This window comes from Nelumbo lutea, chromosome 7 (assembly GCF_056320005.1).
Source record: "Nelumbo lutea isolate HS-2025 chromosome 7, American lotus-T2T, whole genome shotgun sequence".
Classification (NCBI taxonomy): domain Eukaryota; kingdom Viridiplantae; phylum Streptophyta; class Magnoliopsida; order Proteales; family Nelumbonaceae; genus Nelumbo; species Nelumbo lutea.
This window is the reverse complement of record NC_142690.1, coordinates 33,936,275-33,944,172: the sequence shown is the minus strand read 5'-3', so window position 1 is coordinate 33,944,172 and position 7,898 is coordinate 33,936,275.

The following is a 7,898-nucleotide window of genomic DNA, read 5'->3' as shown; positions in this document are numbered from 1 at the left end:
AAACATTTAATGAATGTTTTATATTTATCCAATAAAAAATAATGGGAGGACAGTGATAGGAAAACAAAGGATCTTATGTGCTACCACCTCGGTATCCACCCTTGGTTCCCTATATAGAGCGCCGCAAAATTGGGCTGGCCCGCCTAGCACAACATGATGGCAAGTGGGTCGTGTCGGGCTTGGGGTTACAGTCCATGGGCCAACATGACACATCATGCCTGAGTGGGCCATATCGCCCGTGGCTTGCGTGTCGGCCTTGCCCAACTTGGCATGCCCCACCTTGTCCGAGGAAACTAGTTGTTGGGACCCCTCCAACGGCTAGTTTTTTGCTTTTTTGGGTGTTTTTTTTATAAAAATACCCTCAATAACTATAAGAAGCTATATCGGGGGTATTTCTGAATTTTGGCTTTGGATGTATAAAAAGTGACAATATTTCCCCCAACAGCTAGTTTGGGGGGGGCAGTTGGTAAAATGATAAATGGCTTTATAATGACCAAAATACCCTCCGAACAACTTAAAATGGCTAGTTTTTTAAGGTATTTTAGGTAATTAAATTATTTTTAATTTTTATAAATACCCCTATCCTCCACCATTCTCATCACACCAATTATCATACTCTCTTCTATAGTCTCATACTTTCTTTCTCTGCTCTCTAACTCTTAACTTTATTTAAATTTCAAAAAGAAGAAGGTTTGCTTAAGTATCTCAAGTGAGCAATTTGGGAGGTTTGGATGCCTCAACCGTTGAAATCAAGTTGAGATTTCGATTTGACAATCCGGGTAAGTGCAATTAAACTAATTTTTATTTTATTAGAATTAAAAAAAATGGTCGATTGTTCCTCCTAAAATCAATTTCCCAACATGTTTAATGTTGACAATGTTTAGTCGTAGTATGATAGCATTAACATTGATATGTATGATACTGATGTTGTCAGAGTTCCCGCCCCTATTACTGCTACTAGGGAAAGAAAAAGAAAGACACAAAGTTGACTAGCCCTGTTTGAAAAAATATTTAGAATAAAAGAGGTTGAAGGGAAGGGAAAAAGAGTTGTTTGCCAAAAATATAGGAGTGACTTTAGTTATAATTGCAAGGGTGGTATTGACCACTTCGGGAAACATTTGCTCTCCCATGAGAAACAAGATGAATAAGTAAGGAAAGATACATCACAAATACAAATTGGGTGTAAGGTTTTTGGTAATTTTAAATATTCTTCAAGATAAAATGAGACATGAGTAACAAATTATATTGTACATGCTGAAGAACCATTTTTATTAGTTGAGGATTCTAAACTTGAAAGATTTTTACAATGTTTTGTACATTCACAATTTAAAAGAATTTATAGATTAGATTAGATGTTTTAAAATTTTTTTATTCATATAAACAAAATTTAATTTCTGTTTTATCAAATCTTAATTTTGGAGTTGCAATTATTCTTGATATTTCGACCTCTAAATATAATATTAGTTATATTTGTCTAATTGGTCATTTTTTTATGATAATAGGCTTTTACAAAAAAAAAAAAAGAATTTTAAGTTTTATTATGACATACCGGCTCAACAATTGATGTAAGTATTTTAAATACTTTATATAATCATGTAATTGAAAATAGGGGTTTCTTCAATCAGCTGCCCCTCAGAAATCGAAATTTCAATGAACTTGGTACGGAATATGAAACCCATGCCAGCCCCAGCTCCTCCATCCCCATGTGCAAAAATTTAATCATTATACCCGTTATGCCCTTGGAAACTTGGTTCGAAATTTATTTGGTCGTTGAGTTTTCCACAATTCGATTTTTCAGCTTCCTGCATTCGTCGTCTAAAGGAAGGTTGACATACCCACCATTCAACGAAATAGTAATAATATTATACCGTTATACCCCTTAGCGCAATTTGAAACTAGAGAATAAGAACTCCGTTTGAAAACCTATGACGTCTCTATTCCTCTGTTAAAAAATGATGGTTGTTTTCTTCCCCGTGCTCCTCCATTCACCGTTCGGTAGATTGCTCCCGACCATCTTCTTCCCCATGCTAAAAAAAGGGAGAAACGAACTCTACTAAAAAACGACGACTTCTTTATCGCTCTATTCGATAATCATGACTTCTCTGTTGCTCCCGACCATCTTCTTTCCCATGCTCAAAAAAGGAGAAACAAATGCTGTTCTATCTTGACGGTCTTCCTCATTTTGCATGTTGAAACGTTCTCAAATATCCCTATATTCAGTAGTCATCGGCCGTGGATGACACTCAATGTTACCCATTCGAAGGAAGCTTGAGCATCGGTTTATTGTTCATCGTCCGTCGGAGGCACCCTGCGTTGACCATTGAAAGGACACTAGATGTTGGGTTTAGTGGGCGTTGGAAGGATTCTCAGGCCCCTACATTCAACCACCTTGGAGGCCCCCATGTTTCTGGCTCACTCCATTTGGATGCCCCCTATGTTTTTGTCTCACTCCGATGTTTTAGCATTCTATTAGCCACCCATGCAAAAGCTTCAAAGCTCGTTGCACCCTTACATGTCGTTCTTAGTATCAGTGATTACTGTCCAACCCCTTCATCAAATCTTGTTAATTTGCAGTGCACCGATGATCAGAATCCCTGTTTGTTGACGTTACTCGACCACAGGCAATTTACTTTGTTACATTTTTTTCTTGTTTGATTGTCGTAAGGACCTCTATAAATGAATATTTGAATGTTGCTTAGTTCAATGCTAATGAAAATGAATTGCGTAATGTTTATTAAGCTATGGATGTCGTTACTGAGGGTTATTGAACATTTATAGGTATGAATAGCCAACGAAGTATTGAGAATCAATCCTTGAATAGTTTACTGTATTGTACTAAGTATTGTAATTGCAAACGGAAATGATCCTTCAAATTTCAACAACTCGGAATAACCCACAGAGGTTGTTTTATAGTTGTTGATTAAAATTTGAGGTAATATTTTAGCGGGATAGGTGGAGATACCACCTCCATGGGGTGGGGAGAGGTCTCCTAGACGTTTGCAAGGATGGCAAAGAAGCCCCGGGCTAACGGGGAAGGTCGATGGTGGGAAACAGTGCTTTTGTAGAATCATCGTTTCCATCCATTGGGCCGATGGATGACTAGAAGGTGTGGGATTCTCGTTGGGTGAATGGTAGTAGGAAGGAGTGGGTTTGGTGGCCAGCAAACTGCTCCGCACTTGCCGGAGTAGCGTCCAAGTGATTTTTCCATATCCGAGATGCAGTCCCAAAGGGGGGCACAGGGGTAGACGGGAGATGGAACCACCACCATGGTGTAGGGAGAGGTCTTTTGGTTGTCCCCAGAAGAGGCAGAGTGACCCCAGGACAACAGGGAAGGACAATGGTGGTAAATAGTGCTTTTGCAGAACCATTGTTTCCCATTGTCAATCTGGACCGTCGAGTCGATGGAGGACCGGAAGGTGTCGGGATGCTTAGTAGGTGAGTGGGTTTGCTGGACAATGAACCCTTGTGCACCCATCAGAGTGGCCTCTAGGTGATACTGTCATTTTCGAGATGAGGCCCCGGGGGGGCGTTGGAGTATATGGGTTGCGGTACCACCTCCACAGGGTGGGGAGTGGTTTCCTAGACATCCATAGAGGAGGCAGAGATGGCCCCGGACAATGGGGAAGGCCGATAGTGGGAAATAGTGTTTTTGTAGAACCATCATTTTCCATCGTCGGGCCGATGGACGACCGGAAGGTGTTGGGATGCTCGGTGGGTGAGTGGTAGTAGGAGGGTGTGGGTTTGGTGGCCAGGGAACCCTCTGCACTCATTAGAGCGGTCTCCAAGTGATTCTACCATTTCCGAGATGTAGTTTTGGAGGGGGCGTTGGGTAGACGGGCAGCGGAATCACCTCTACGAGGTGGGGAGAGGTCTCCTAGACGTCCCCAACGAAGGTAGAGATGCCCCAGGCCAACGGGGAATGACGATAGTGGAAAATAGTGGTTTTATAGAACCACCATTTCCCACCATCGATCTGAACCATCGGGCTGATGGATAGCCAGAAGGTGTTGGGATGCTCGATGGGTGAGTGGCAGTAGGAGGGAGTGGGTGTGGTGGCTAGTGAACCCCTTCGCACTGCCAGTGTGGCCTTCGGGTGATTTTACCATTTCCAACACGTGGTCCCAGGGGGTACGGGAGTATAAGGGTGACGGTACAACCCTCACGGGGTGAGAAGAGGTCTCCGGGACGTCCCAAGAGGAGATGGAGATGGCCTGGGCCAACGGGGAAGGCTGATTGTGGGAAACAATGCTTTTGCATAACCATTGTTTTCCTCCGTTGGTCCGGGCTGTGGTGTCGATGGGCAGCCGGAAGGTGTCGGCATGCTTGGCGGGTGAGTGTCAGTAAGAGGGTGCGGTACCACCTCATAAAGTGAAGTAAATTTAATTGCCAGGTGTGATGTGCAAGCCTATACTATACTTTTGGCACGTAGACATGTAGATAAACCTAAAGGAATTCAATTGGCACGTATCAACAGTACACGACTACTTCCATTAACATTTTCACATACATCCTATACAAGCATAAAGGAAAGGGAAGTTCAAAACACCCCTAGTGGGAGTGGTTCCATGGTGTTGCGATAGTGTTTAGGTTAGGTGGGGGGGTGGTAGGGACGATACAACTATTGATCAAAATATATGGCTAATAGATATGATTAGTCCCTTCGCAAAACCAAATGCATCGATGGTGACCACAGGGACCCTTATCCTCACGTTATAGATTATTGTTCAATACACTGATGTTGGCCCGTGCCCTCATCTTTGTGACCTTGCGTCCAAGTTCCAAATTTTGTTGTCTCAAAGCCAAATTATCCTACACCGAAGCGTCAACGTCTCTCTATAGGTTCTGACTCTGCCTAAGAGCGTGGCGGTATTCTGGGTGTGTGACATCCACCAAATAGATGTGGTGGGATTCTCTGATCTGGCAGATTCCTATAGCATCTGTTGTTTGTATGCTAGATCCCAGCAATGGAAATAGTTTGTCGATAAATGATACCTCATGTCCACATACGTTAAAGCCCACAATTGCTTGATAGAGGCCATTCCCAGAACTCACAATCCACTCTGTATCCTGTTCATTCAATTCATGTTGGATCAAGTTAAGCAACTCCCTCTATAGAATAATTACACTGTTAACGCCATTGTGCTCCCTTGTGGACTTGAAAAAACAGAGTAGAATTTGGTTAGAATGTGAAGTTTGTGAACTGAATTCATGATCCACCCCATTTATAGATGTTTCAAGATCCTGGTTTATCCCTCTAGCCTATGGTGATGTCTATCAAAGGGTCATCGCACTGACAGATTGACTTGCATCACATTGCAATGCTGCTCTTTTACATCAGATTGCCCCATGGTTGTTGGGTTGCATCTCATACCACCGGTCTCCTTTACATTAGAGTGCCCATTAGTCATTGACTTGCACCACCCGCCCGTTGATCCTAGGCCTGCCTTGGTCCCCGTGCATGGGTGGCTAAGGCATGTGTGAAGCGGTACGTAGGTCTAGTTTATCCCTCCAGCTTATGGTGATGTCTGTCAAAGGGTCACTGCATTGACCGATTGACTTGCATTACGCTATAGTATTCCTCTTTTACATTGGATTGCCCCATGGTCGTTGGGCTACACCTTGTACCACCTTACTCTAGTCTCCTTTACATTAGAGTGCCCATTGGTCATTGACTTGCACCACCCTCCCATTGATCCTAGGCCTACCTTGGTCCCTGTACATGGGCGGCTAAGGCATGTGTAAACTAGTACCTAGGTGTGGTTTATCCCTCTAGCCTATGGTGATGTCTGTCGAAGGGTCACTACATTGACCGGTTGACTTGCATCATGCTATAGTGCTCTTATTTTACATTGGATTGCCCCGTGGTCATTGGGCTGCAGCTCATACCGCCATACTCCACCCATCCCTTACCCCTCTCATTTAAACCCCCACCCCCATCATAAGTACTTATCTCATAAGCACCACCCCCACCGCTAAGGTTGGGGGCAGTCTACATATCCATCAACTAATGCACAATATTGTGCGCTTTCTTCAAAATTTTTTCTTCCCCACTTTCTCTTTGCATCAATACTTATGACTGATGATATCTATCTATTTTTTGTAGGTGTGCCTTCTATTCATTCACAAACACATATGGAGCCCGAGACGGATAAGTCAATCTTATGCATTTGCAACTTTAATGGTGAATCAGTTGGCATTATTATAAATGAGAGCACAAAATTAAATTCATTCATGTAGAACATCTATGGATGTTTTGGAATCGATCCATGCATTACGAAGATAGAGTATACAATCCAGCACGATGAGAGACGCACCCTAAGAATTCAGCACCAAAGCGACATATGTACACATTCAGTACAACAAGATATCCTTAGACATCACCATCTCATTGAATGAACCAGTGAGTGATGTGGATTGCTCAAACAATGGTGAACAACCCGACTCCGATGACGTTAAGAGAAAGCATACGTGTGTTGGCTCAAATGGTATATTTGAAAGCGGTAGCATGGCAGCAACAATGTGACATGGTCTAATAACCGGAGTCAACCAAGTGTTTGAAGACACGGCTACATTTCGAGCTACCCTACCTAAATTCTCTGTAGCCCATAGATTCTCCTTTAAGTATAGTAGGATTGAAAAGACATACATTCATGCGCAATGTAGTATGGACAATTGTTAGTAGGAAATTCAAGTTAGTGCGCTGGGAGGAGGGCCAATGGTTCGAGTGCAAAAGTACCAACCTCTACAATCCCACACCACAAGTGCATCATCCTGTATAAGTCTTTCCATGTTGAATAAGTTTGTCGGAAGGTACAGGACAGTCCATCATAGAGAGCAGTGGATATCATTAAGGACATCAAACGTGACTACATGCTATAGTTAACGTATCAGTAGGCTTGGAGGGGGAAGAGGTCACAAAGATTCTAATCAACGGTATCAATGATGGCTCCTTTCTTGTATTCCATGGTTCTATGAGAAGATTGTCGAGTCCAATCTAAGTTTGTATGTCACTTATAGCATCGACGAAGATGGCCATTTCAAGACACTCTTCTTAGCATTCCATGCATCTCCCCATGGATTTCTCTTCATGGATTTCACTATGGGTGTTGGCCACTCCTATTCACGATAGATGCCAACAATGAGATGTTCCCCGTGGCTTTTGTCGTTGACCCCGCGAGTGCCTTGAGATTGCACTTGGTTTATTGGGCATCTTAAAATAGTAATAAGTGATGACAGAGATGTTATGATTGTTTCGGGTATGGGTAATAGCTTGGTGCATGTGGTCCAGTGAAATTTTCAACTAGATCTGCATGGCTTCTATTGTCGACACCTCATGGAAAATCTAAAATTGTATATGATACGACTTCATTTATCGAAGGAGTTGTGTGATGTAATAAAGGCTATGATGTTTAAAACCATGTACACGAGATCTATCGACAAGTATGAGTCACAAATGGGGAGGTTTTTTACATTTAATGAACGAGTTGGTAATTGGGTAAAGGGCACTGAAACTGAGCATTGGGCAAACTCTAAGTTCCCAAGAATGTGATATGATCAAATGTCATCAAATATTGTAGAGACAATTAATGAATGGGTATCAAACATTCTTGATAGCCTATAATGATCATGTTGATCACATTTTCAGTTGATATTGATGGAACTCCTTTGGAGGGGACATTGCGAATCCCGAGACTGCACAACACCAGTTAGGAGAAGGATCGAAGAGAAGTTGTACGTGACAATTCGCAATAGCTTCTAGTTTTAGGTTGTCTGTGCATGGAGTGGCCTCCCATGTGCACATGCATGTGCTGCCATATTGACAATGGGATGGAAATGTGTATGAATTTGTTGACCTGGACAAATCCCATATTTGTAGAAAAGAAAACAAAAATTAAAGT